The 13370-nt window shown below is 43.3% G+C and overlaps 1 protein-coding gene across 1 annotated transcript in view; it reads left to right on the top strand.

Annotated features, from left to right (window-relative positions):
- The window catches only part of LOC119373458 (zinc finger CCCH domain-containing protein 18), a gene marked incomplete at its 3' end in the record, with an annotated part of 102774 nt that overhangs the window by 6419 nt on the left and 82985 nt on the right, over nucleotides 1-13370 (top strand). Inside the window, 1 exon segment of the mRNA XM_037643491.2 lies at nucleotides 9735-9818.

The raw sequence follows: 13370 nt of genomic DNA, 5'->3' as shown, positions 1-13370 counted from the left end.
TCTATGAAGAGAAAATTCCTTTATCTTTATTAGGGAACCTGCAAGACAGCAGTGAATTTACGTAATTTTCCTGCTGACCAGTCCCGTAGAAACTCGCTTTTTTTTTCTTTTAGACGCTAATCTCCAACGAGTATTGCACATTAGTAGATGCATATTGTGTCTATTATCTACTTGTGCTCACTAACTTGACCACTCAGTGCTTCAAACAAAATATTTTCAATGAATCATAAGTCTCACAGGCGTTTTTTGGTGGTAGCTCCATCTATGAAATGAAACATCAAGTTGCTTTATGCGAGTTCAAGCGTTCGCCAAAAGTGGCGCAATTAAACATAATAAAACGGGTAGAACAGGCATGAATTATATCTCCAGGCCTCATAGTTTGCTTCACTAGCTAAGTCTAGTCGCCGCGCGTAACAAACACCAACCGTAAAAGGAGGAGGGCTTGGTGATAAACCCTTTCCACTCGCCCCACGTCAGCAGGTGGGGCGGTCTCATCAAGCGGCAAATGGTTTCGGTATGCAGGAAGATTGCGCGTTCGTCACGCGTTCTTAGAACCAGTGTTCCCCGGCACGTCTTTAGTAATGTGCATCTCTTTGTGGTTCAGCTGCTCGTGTTTTGCGCGTTCCTTTGAGTGTTTTCGTGCCTGTGAGGTTCGAAATTGGGAAAGGAAGGACGCTGACATGCCGTGTGAATGATACGTATGTAGCGCCGCTTCAAAGGGGACACGATGGTGAACGTATGAAAGCTTGTCATTGCCGGAATTTTCAAAGTATGCCTGTCGAGCACTGTGCCGACAGCTTCCACTGACCAGTAGTGGTAAGTTGTACCCAATCAGGTAATTGCATCCTAGTTGCAACGATGCGACAGAAGCGAGACTTTGTTGAAGATGCAGAACGTTCTAGTCAACGTGGCAGAATATTCAATGTACGAGACCCTGGAAAAGTTATATTGTGCTTTGTGAAAAGACGCACTCACTTCGGATAAGACGATCACTGTCTTTGCCACTAATGAGCGCTACGGTGTCAAGAAACAGTTCGACTGAGGAGGACTACTCTACCTAGTGGGGGGATAACGCTGTTGCGCACTGCTACTTTGTCGTAAAGCGGCTTGCTGCGTAGCCAGAACTACTACTAATGATCGGATAACAACTAGTTCGTAGCAAAGTACAAGGCGGACAGTGCAATGTCTGGTCAACGAAGAATAACCTGACTTAGGCGCACGTGAGAGTGGCCACATGAACAAAATAGTGCCGATACATATACTACTGACGAACATTTTGTTGAAAAACTTTTGCGGCAACCTAAATGGAAAACTTGTCGATGGTGCCTGTAAGTCAAAATAAAGGAAAACCACAGCTTTCCACAACAAATAAGTGTATTCATGCTTTTATAGAACAAGCATAAATAAAGACTGGATTCTGTAAAAGCCTACATGACCGGTCATGTAAGCCCCCAAGGCGACCCTGTCCAGCTCTGACCCAGTGCAGCAACAAGCCCTGGTCGACCGTCGTGCCCGGGCGGCGGCAAGAGCCAATGGTCTTCCGGACTAGGAGGCCTACCAATAAATGTTGTATTCTCTCCCTCCCAAGGGGGGGGGGGGCGCCCAGCCCCCTCGTGTGCACGCCTACGCTGGCCGATGTACCTATACTCAGTTTCATACAATATATGCAACGCTGTGGAAGCTATACAAGAAGTTCAGTCAGCAGTATGTGTGACTACGCGCGTCTTGCGCCTGGCTTTCATCGTTGTAAACGCTCGTGCGAGACGACCACGAACGCGCCTGCACAGCGTCGCGAAAGGTTACAAATGAGAACAAAGAGACGAAAATAACGGGGTGTCTTGCCCTCCAACGCACAAACCATCTTGGTTTATTACTGTTCCCAAGAGAAAAAAAATCATGCCTCACATGGAAAAATCAGTCTTCTTCCTCACGCAAACGCATTCATTGTCAGACGTCTCGCTGGCAAAAGCATGTGTTCCAGGAGGTTCTAACGCCGCTAATTAGTGGTAGTCATGTGTTCAACTGATCATCAAGATGTACTTTATTTTGGTAACCGTTTATTGCAGTTTGAGAAGATGAAATTTCGCAGATAACTCTCGAATTATAATTTGCTGAAATCTGTCTGTCCATTTTTTCCTCCTCCAATTGTAATAAGCAAAAGCACGCCCCCCCCCCCCCCCCCACACACACACAAAATACATGCGCTCGCGCGATGCTATAAAAGTCACTGGCACGGTCGCTAAAATGAACCAAAATGATTGTTTTAGTATGGTATGGTATGGATAACTTTATTGATGTCCTGAGGATTCAGTCCAGGACTGATGCGGGCCGCTCCCATGTCGGGACAGAGAGGCCAAGCCCTTCTGCCGCCACACGGGCCCTCTGGACAGCCCTGAGTTGGTCCGCCAGCGCGTCACTGTGCAGCATTCGCTGCCACCACTGTTCACCTTGAGAACCATCACCGGCCAACGCCGAGCAGCGCCAAAGCATGTGGTCTAAATCGAGCAAACCCCCGCACTTACTACAATAGACTGAAATCCCGCAGTCCGGATTAATTTTATTCATGACGACCGGGTTAGGGTACGTCCGCGTCTGCAGAAGCCTTAAAGGGACACTAAAGGCAAATATTAAGTCGACGTTGATTGTTGAAATAGCGGTCCAGAAACCTCGTAGTGCTGCTTTTGTGCCAAGGAAGGGCTTATTTTGAAATAAAATCACGTTTTTAGTGGTCCGCATCGCGTTAGCGCGGTTCAAATGTCCCGCCTGAAAATACGACTTTCATACGTCACTGCTGCCGTGCCCAACGTTGCCCGCTTTTAGTGCGCGGCCGCCGACACTAGTAGCAGCCGAGCGGAAGTAGCGGGACCCACAGTAACAACAACGGCGCTGCGGCAAAGACTTGCTCGGATGGGCACATTCAAAGCCTTCACCAAGTTGCGGTTGGTCTCGTAATCCTCAGTACGAAGGTGCAGCGAGCACACACGCAGAGGTTTTGACTGTTTAGCACAATGGCGCAATGGCATGACACTAAGCCACTTCGAGCGTAAGGGTTCATTCCGCGGCACCCAGTGAAAAGACACACCGGTTTCCTTGCTGCAGCACTGGCGTTGTGCACCATTCGGGCATCCGGCAATATCACACGCATGCGGCATTTTGTCGAACTTTCTGTCAGAGCCACTTTCACGAGCGCGCAAAACACGCACGGCAGTACGCGATCCCGAAACTACCGCTGAGACGGGCGAGGCGCAGTTCGGCGAAAACGGAACCTTTGAATCACGCGCGCCGTTCCCCATGGCAACGCCACGGAGGTTTTGTTTTCCATGAATCAAGCGGAAACGAACAAACAGCATTTTATTACGTCTTTTGATGCTCGGAATGTTGTTTTTTTACTGCTGCTAGTTTGATTACTAGTGATTTATTGTAGGCCGACTTCCATACGTCATCGGGATCACTTCGAATTTGTTCCACTCGTGGCGCTCATCATGTGATACATTTAGCTTAATTTCTCGGTAAGTAGGGCACTGCTGTTGATAATATTGCCGTTTTAGAAGTTGTCATACATTGGGCTTTCACTCTGACATAAATTGTTATTTGCCTTTAGTGTCCCTTTAACGTAACCGCCTGTGGCCTGTTTAATCTAGAATGTGGCAAGGGGAATGCCCTGCGCCCTAGGTAATAGTGCTTGGTGATATCGTTATAAGTTAATAGCTGGTCCCTAAACTCAGGAGCGGGAGATCCGGCCTCCTCAGGGAGTGCACGGCACACTAATCCTCGTGCCTCCCTGTGCGCCACCTCGTTGAGGTTACGCGGGGCTCCCTCCACTGACCCCATGTGCGCCGGAAACCAAGTAACTGTATGCGAAGTGATGTCCCTACCCTGCAGCAGTCTGTAAGCCGGTTCTGCAACAACTCCCCTCGAGAAGGCTTTAATCGCAGATCGCGAGTCACTAAAGACTAAAACTCTGCCTGAATCAATGAGTGCTAGAGCAATAGCCACCTGCTCAGCGACCCCCGGATTTTTTGTGTAAACGGAAGCGGCATTGCGAACTCTCCCTTTGCAATCTACCACCACCACCGAGTAAGCATCTTTCCCATTAATCCATGCAGCGTCAACAAACGCCGACTCCTCCTCCCGATCCTTTGCCTCTCGCAACAGAGCCCTAGCTCTTGCCTTTCGCCTCCCTACATTGTGCACAGGGTGCACATTCCGCGGAAACGGATGAACCATGATATTAGCCCTAAGGTTCGCGTTCAACTCGTATAGACGCTCCCCATCGCGCGACGCAACCACCGATTCTCCAATTGACTCTAAGATATACCTACCCGCCGGTGTACCTAGCAACCGCCCTTTCTGTGCCGTACGCTGAGCCTCCGCAATTTCATCCAAAGTATTATGCAATCCCAACCGCAACAACATATCGTTTGACGTACTCACAGGCAGACCAAGAGCCGCCTTAACGGCTTTTCTAATTAAAGCGTCCAATTTGTCTCTCTCCCCCCTTTTCCAATTTAGCATAGCTGCCACATACGAGAAATGGCACAAAATAAACGCGTGAACTAACCGCATCGCGCCTTCTTCTCCTAATCCCCTATGCCTATTAGAGATCCTTCTGATAAGTCTTATGGCCTCCTGCGTCCTCTTGGTAATACGCTGAATGGTTATATTATTCGATCCATTTGCTTCAACTACCAAGCCGAGGACTCTGATAGCCTCTACTTTTGGTATCAGTGACCCATCCCTAGTATGGAGTGTAATGCAAGTCTCAACTTCTGGTACCCAATCCTTGGGCCTCCGACCTAATTTCCTAGATTTGAAGATTAACATCTCCGACTTTTTAGTGGAGCACTTGAGCCCCATAAGACCCAAACACTCTTCCGTAAGCGTTACCACTTCCTGCAGCCTAGCCTCAAGCTCTCCGTCACTACCACCGACACTCCATACAGTAACATCATCCGCGTAGATAGTATAGCCAATACCCTCGACAGTGTAGCGGCCGTGCAATTCCACTGAAACGCTGCGAAGCGTTTGATTGATGTTTTGTTCAAGACTATTTCACTGAGGCACATTATATTATGTGAGTGAGTGCGTTAGTGAGAGCGTAGCGCGTGTGTGTGGGTGAGAGCGTGTGTGTGTGCGTGTGTGAATGCACGCTGTTGTACGCACCAGTGTGCGTGTGTGCGTGTTTTTTTTTCTTTTGTTCTCAAGCGATTGTATTTAGACGCTGCGCTGTCCTTTCTCAAGGGCTGCAATAGGAAGCGAGCGTTTGTCCTTACAAACTGGGGCACTTATCGTCATGTCGTTGAAACGACGCCAACAGTTGGCCCCGATTGAAGGTGAAAGACGCCGTCCGCGTTTGTGCTCCTTGCTTTTTGTCGGCCGATTTCCGTCACCTAGCGCGACATATAACATATAAAGCACGCGCGAGGCGACGCTGACCATACTTGCGCGCGCAATTTTCTCGCTTTCTGCAAACGTGGATGAGTGGCGTCGTCTGTTGTCGTTTTTCGAACTACTGGCAAGATGGTGGTAGTGGAACCGCCACCTTAAGCACAACCCCATTTGCAGAACACAGAGAAATGTAGCAAACAGCCAGGCACACAGGAGTGCTTGGATTAGTTGGCTTAAGCACTAACATCACATTCAGCCTACAGTAGGTGAGGAGTGCACCTGCTGATAGAAGCGATGACATTGTCATTAAGTGAAGACAGCATTCTGTGCAACTTCTAGGTTCAGAGCACGGCCAATTTAGAATTGCCTGATTCTGCGCTACCTCAGGACATCTCTGCACTTTGCATCAGAAATCTCTTGCTGACTGAGGTAGCCATCTCCGAGATTTCTATTTTATTCTACCAAATCCCAAGTATATGATATTTTGTGTAGTCTCTTGCAAAACTCTCGATGCAATAACTACCTGAAACAAAATCTTTTTCTCAGTTAGCCGGGCAGCATGAAATTAGAACACTGTGATTCAGATATATGTATGCAACCAATACACTGATATTGCTTGCTTAAGTCAGATAAATTTTGCTTTATTGCACATGTGCAGTGATGCTACCCCTGCGCCAATAGTGCCAAACTGCACCAAAACGTGAACTCTGCTACATCCTGCTACATTTCTCCAAAGATATGCAAATCTGCACCCACCGTGCACCGAAGGATGTTCTCCGGCCACGTGGCTCCAGCTTTCAGTAACAAATATAACTTTTCAGGCTCTACTTATCCCACTATTGGAAGGAGTGGCCGGAATCTTGTTACAGCATTCCAAGCCATGCTGCTGTTGTCATTATCCATTGTGGTAATAGCAATACAATGCCCATTTAAACATCATGCAAAATTGGTGCACAAACTGCAATACTCATCATTTGGCGACTTATCAGCGCTCGCAGTGGCAACGACCTCGCAGTTTGCTTTGCAGCACGGCCGCGGCGCTAGACCAGTGTTTTCATTTGAGATAAGTTTTCACTGGCCCCCATCCCTTGCCAACGCCAATGCTGTGCCCGGCCATATGTCGACAACGAAACAATTTCCCCAACAATAATTCTTAATGGAGGCTGGGTTAGTTAGTAATAATTTAAATAAGTTTAAATAGAACTGTATTTTTAGTATTTATATTTTGCGATGAACAGCACCATCGGCATTGCCAGGATTTGATTTCAGGGGGGTTTGAACCCCCCTCTCCCGCTTCTGATTTGATCTTATTGATAGTTTTTTTGCTATTAATTCTAAAGACTACTGCTGTGAAAGCCTGTATTTATGTCTGAAAAAAAATTTACCTTCTTCAAAAATAGTTTTGCCTGTCCCGGAATAACCTAGGCCAGTATTTTCACTGCATGTGTAAAGGAAGGTGAAACACTGTCAGCATCACTCTTTAAAATAGTCTATGCAGAACATTATGACATGTTGCCTTTGGCTGCACAAGCAACATATAATGCTTTGATTAGAGGAGGAAGCTAGTATGATCCAAACACTCCATCTGAGCTATCAGGGGACAAGCCAGCATTTTGAAATTTGTTTTAGTTGACTGGATCTACATTGTTAGTTTAGGTTACTTTGTCTACAATGAATTTTGGGAGAGACGTACAATTTCTAGTATGTCAGGAGCTGCTTTTATGTCGTTATAAGCTGGTAGAGCCAGGAGAGCTAGTTGTGCATGGAAAGACTGCTACGAATTTATATTTTTTTTATTGTGCCTCTTATATGTGAAGGATGAAGGACATGGGGTTACTATGAACTTGTATTCCTTGCTGTGTTTTTGGCGTTCCATATTAAAGGAAACATTCTGCAGATAGTTAATCATTTCTTCTATTTTGTGTATGTGTATATTTTTCTGCTCCTTGAGCAAGATAAATGAGATTCTTATCAAATCCCTTTCGCAATTTATCTGTATTACTACTACTTTTTAGGTTCGCTATGTTGCTTATTTCTGGGTGCACGTTAAAAAATCCCAGGTGGTCGAAATTTCCGGAGCCCTCCACTATGGCGTCTCTCATAATCATATCGTGGTTTTGGGTCGTTAAACCCCGGATATTATTATTATGTTGCTCATTTCTTCAATCAAAGTGAACTTGAGCCTTGTGCAATGTGTCTTTTTTTTTCTTAGCAGTAATAATTTTCTCTAACAATAAACTAATTAGTGTATTATCAGATTTGAATTACCAAAGTAATGGTAAAGCCGTCAGAGCCTTCTGTGGGAGCCTAAATTCCCTAGTGAGGAGTTTATTTGATATTGATGCCCGTTTTGAATTGCGATGTTTGTTATGACTTGTAATATAACATTTTTCTGAGCCACTCTTTTAACTTGTTTAAGGGGTATGGTAGGTTAAATCAGCACAAAAAAAGGACAATTTTTTATTGTATTACTAAAAAAATAATACACGCTGTTTGGAGCGAAACCGTGCAGTGGTGAGCGAGCAGGGGAGCTAAAAACCATTTAAAAATGGCACCGAAAACTGCACGGCCTGATGGACGCAGGCGCTTGTTTATTAGTTGTTTTCCATCATTTTTTTTTTGTGTGTTAAAATATGGCTAGATCAGTGAACTATATTCAATTGCTGCCTTTTTCATAGGTTGTGATAAGTTTTCCCACCGGGGATGCTTCTCTAGCGCATACAGGCGTAGTCTTTGTCTTTTCTTGTTAGCATTTTTTGCTCATGTTTTTAAACATAAAATTCTGTTTTTCTCAAGATCACTTTCTGGAAATTTTTCAAACCTTGATGTACCTTTTCTGGAGAACTATCCAACTGATTACGCTGAAATTTTCTTAGATTATGCTGAAATATATTCCAAACTGCCTGAACCTAGTAACTCTCAAAAACTGTTTTGAGTTCTAATTCAGGAGAAGGAAGAGATTAATTGGAAAGTCTTACTTGTGGTACGACGGGGAACTTAAGGGCCTCTCTTTTTTTTTTTTTTTTTTTTTTTTTTTTTTTTTTTTAAGACACAACGTTAATGAGAACTCTGAATCCCTTATTTCGTGATTCCCCTATACTTTCCTTGGCTTGATTATCTCTTAGTTCTCACTATCTCTTACGGTACGGGACAAGGGAGGGCAGTATTGTTTTTCATGCGCAGTAAATTTAGTAACCCGTTCTTTTAGCTAGGGACTAAAGCAAGTATCATGGGAAATTATACTCTGTTTCATACCTCAGGTGCAACGCTGTGGAGGCTAGCGAGACTTCTTGCAGTAGATACGTTCGCACCACGAAACAGACCGATGATTTCGCCAACCGTATTATGATTTCTTTTCGTCTTTCGACTGAGGTATAGATGAAGATGCCTTGTGTCTCAAATATAAACAACCCCCATTATACGGTTGTCCACAAGTTGTTCTGGACCGCTTAGCGTCTCTTTGTTTTCGCCTTTTTGTGTTTCATTTTGGTGCCCGTCATGACGCATCGTGCATCATGCGTAGGCTTGTGCTCGGCTCGTACGAGTGTTTAATAATAATATCTGGGGTTTAACGTCCCTTAACCATGATATGATTATGAGAAACGCGGCCCCGCCACGGTGGTTTAGTGGTTATGGCGCTCAACTGCTGACCCGAAGGTCGCGGGATCCAATCCCGGCCTCGGCGGCTGCATTTTCGATGGAGGCGAAAATGTTTGAGGCCTGTGTACTTAGATTTAGGTGCACGTTAAAGAACCTCAGGTTGTCGAAATTTCCGGAGCCCTCCACCACGGCGTCTCTCATGATCACATCGTGGTTTTGGGACGTTAAACCCCAGATATATTATTATGAGAGACGCATACGAGCGTTTACAACAACAAAAGCTAAGCACGAGACACGCGTGCTCACACATCTTGATGGCTGAACTTGCATAGCTTCCGCAGCATTGCACGAAATTTTGCAGTCATACTGTTTTTTTTTTTGTGTTTTGAGAAAAAGTATGTTTAATTTTGTATCCCATTGCAAAGTTTGGTTCTCAAATATTAAAAAGAAAAGTAAGAAAGGCTGCAGTAAACAAATTACACCAAGTCAAGGGCAAAAGCATTCTTATTAAACATGCAATATTTAATAAAGTGTGGAGCAGTTGTTGAGATGTGAAGCTGAAACCAAGGGGACCCATTTACCTTACCGTGCCCCCTTAAGGCTTTTCCCAAGGAAATTCATTAAACCTTAGGAGAGAATTGATCTTATCGCGTCCGTATAGGGTAATATGTGTATATGGCTATTTCAACAGTTTTATGATTAGTAGTGCCCACATGGAATTGACATAATGGGTGCCTATATTCCAGCATCCAACAAAGGGGGTCTATTCCCCACATGCACCCAGAAAAACACATTGCCTCTTCAGTGTGCCAGAGCCTGTTTTGTTGTTTGTAAGTACAACCTGATCTTTTGCCTTCTTAAGGTACTCCAATAATATTTAAATGCCAACAAATGTTCAAAAGTAGCAAAAGTTGGGTGAATTGGTATTGATTCATACTTAAGGAGAAAAAAAAGTTCCGAGCAGCACTTGCCCAGTCTGTTCTCCCCACCTACGTTCGTGCTGCGTACAATTTTTTCTTAAGTACTGCAACTGTTAAAAGAGCTCAACTTAGGGCTAGTTGGTTGTCCATATTGAAGGCTTACAGTAAGATGCAGTAAGAGGAAGAAAGGATTAGTGTCATCCAATGTAGTTTTTATGTTTCTTGTCTCTGCGTCATACATACACCAGTGTGTTGCAAGCATTCAATACTAAGGGTGTGATAGTAAAGCTGACACGAGCTTCAAGGTCTTTGCTCGAGGTATTTGGACACATTAAAATGTCTTCAACCAGTGTACACCTTAATTAGTGCCATTTGCTCCTTTCTCACTGGAAACCGCAATAAATGGATAAGACCATTCTGTCCCAATGTCTTGTATAAAGACGTGACATTTTTTCATTATATTTAATGAATGGTACTTGCACAAGAAGGGCAGCTCTGAAGTAGCTTGACAAAATTTTGTCTTATCATGTTTCAGAGCAGCAGTTAATAGAAATGGCTGTTAAAGAAACCTATTTAAACTGTAGCTAGTTAGTTGCCACACAGAATATAGTTGTCATTAGTTGCTGCCCAAGTTACATTGTTCATGTCCTTTAAGTTAATTGCCTCTGTGCTTTGCCCATGCGTACAGCTCCCTAAAATGAGCGTTATGCCTTTGTTCTTCCGCCGCTCTGTGTTGCATGTTAACCCTTAGACACGCTATGTACACAATTGTGTACACCACTTGTTTTTGCTGTTTGTAATGACTAGGGATTAAGAGAGAGCAAGATACATCGAGCTTTGGATGAAATGAACCTCCTTCATAATAAATTTGTCCTCGCTGAACTTTATTTTGTAGTCTACTGTTGTATATGATCAGTTTGCTGAAGGCACTACACCGTTCGACAAGTCGTTCGACGTGCCCCTTCCCTTGAGCCATGTCAAAAGTATAATTTTTCTTTGCTCCAAATGGACATATCAATACGAATTTGCAGTATATTTCTGGCGTAAGATTTCATTCTGCTAATGCAAAAAACAGAGCATGAATGACTTCACAATAAATGGATATTTAATTACAATTGAATTAGAAATAATTCCTATAACACAGGTAAATCAAAGCATTATGGCATTATTTTTGTTGCAGTAGAATATCGAGTGCCTTGAAATAGCGTATCGATTTGACGCATTTACAGACAGTTCTTCATAGGTGGTGTCTGAAAGGGTTAATTATTGTATACTGCTTTTTAAAACCACTTGTGTTATCTCTGGCATAAAGGTTAGCTTACTGCATTAGTTCTCTTAATAATGGTTTAAAAACTGTTGTATTGGAGTAAAAAAAATGGGGTAAGATCAGTAACAACAATTATACTCGCAGACAACTTTTCTTGGCAATGAAACGAAGGCTACAGAGCCATGATGCACTATCCTACTGCTAATGAATGTAGTCCCACAATTGCGTCCGTATTTTCTGCGTGAGATATATAAAATACTCCTTCATTTTCTACATGTAGCTTTTTGAGTCGGAACGCAGCGCACACAAGCGAGATATTTGTATTTCTTTTACTTTACACGTTGTCACTTTGCGTTTTTGCATGCGTGAAAAAGTCGCACCTTATACCCATACCTTAGACGCTAAGCAGTGTTTGCATCGAAATGCAACGCTAGCCATCACTTTCCACGGCGTTAAGAGACGCGCGCCAAACCAGACTATTTTGCAAGCAGTACATGTGCAGACGCTCCGCCCGCGTAGCTTTCCCTTCATTGCCAAGAAAAGTTGTTCGCGGGTATAGCTGCTTTTAAGCATCCTTTTAAGGCAAGTTACCCGCTGCGGTAGCTTAGCACATAGGGTGTTGCGTTGCTGAGCTCGAGGGCGCAGGTTCAATTCCAGGTCAGGGCGGCCGCATTTCATTTAAACGGGAGCGAAATGCAAAGAACACCCATGTACTTAGATTTAGGGGTGCCCCAGGTGGTCGAAATTCAATCCGGAGTCCCCTGCTACGGCGTGCCTTATAACCATGGGTGGTTTTGGCGCGTAAAACCTCTGCAATTATATTTTAGGACTAGTATTTGATTTGAGTACCGAATTGAGTAGAATGCTTTTCAATTATTTAAAATTTTTGAATATCCACACATCCCTACTCGTAAGACTTTTAAGGCCTGGAAGACAAGCAATGTCGTGCAAGTTATAGAAATGCTCATTGCGGTCACTCATGCAGTAAGTAAAATGAAATAGGCGTTGAAGACGCATTAGACGCATAGGCGTTAAAGACGCATGGTTGATGTTGGGACAAAAACAGGTGCAGGCCATCAGCAACTGGGCAATCTAGTTGATACAATAACTATTCAAGCTGTTTTCAGTGTTGCAACCTAAAGCAAAAAAAAAATTAATAATGATAACAAAGGGAAAAATTCAGTAACAATGTGCAATAAAAATGATAGTAGATGCATTGTAAAAGCGATTGTTACTGTAGTGTCAAGTATGGTATAAAATTAACTGAAAATAAGGGTCATAACTGTATTGGTTCATTGATATAGTTTTTTTCAGCTTATTTTTGGTATGAATACAAAAGACACTTGGTGGCAGTTCGTTAAAGTGTGCTGGTGAATAGTGTCAGTGAATTCTCTTGCCGAGCAAAAGGTAAAGACGCAACCCAAAATGAAAAAAAAAAAAACAAGAGGACAGGAAAGAGTGTCTTTTTGCTCTTTCCTGACCTCTTGTTTTTTTCACCTTGGGTTGCGTCCTTACCTTTTGCTCAGCATGAACCAGCTAGCCCAACAACGTTTTATTAATTCTCTTGCCCTGTCTGTTAAAAAAATTTGGTGAACAGCACCTTTATTTTAGATTTTTTTTTATTTATCAGACCAAAATGTTTTAATACGATTACTTCAGCCAAGGAGGAGTTAGTTAGGCAGTTGTGATATTTTTAAAATACCTAAATCAGGCATGAGATATAAGTCATGAGCAATGGCTTTCAACAAGGAACACGATATGGAATTTTATTCTGCCATTGGGCAGTGCAGTGACCATATATGGTCAACCCATTACGAAATATTCTTCTAGGTAATGCATGTACGCTAGTTTTCTGAATGGCAAGTAAAATGAAGTTTTTTATAAAAGACAAAAAAAAATCAGTCAATGTTTTTGGTAGATGTAACATGTGTTACTCATGAGATCATTATCAAAATGTAAACCCATATATTTTACAAACTAAATGTATAGGTTTGCGCACACATGATGAACAGTGAGGCTTCAGTGATCTGAGATTGTGTATCTATGACACCTGTGTGAGATCAATAAGATCTATAGGAAATGCTTGTTATATGCAATTTTATGGCCATGTAGGAGGCAATAGCTGGTGTAACTGCAAAATGTAAGTTAGCAGTTGTTACCTGCAATCATATATTTAGATACCGATTGATGTCTGC

The sequence above is a fragment of the Rhipicephalus sanguineus genome, chromosome 1 (assembly GCF_013339695.2).
Source record: "Rhipicephalus sanguineus isolate Rsan-2018 chromosome 1, BIME_Rsan_1.4, whole genome shotgun sequence".
NCBI lineage: Eukaryota > Metazoa > Arthropoda > Arachnida > Ixodida > Ixodidae > Rhipicephalus > Rhipicephalus sanguineus.
The sequence above is the reverse complement of the archived record's forward strand: the minus strand, read 5'-3'. Positions and strand labels throughout refer to the sequence as shown.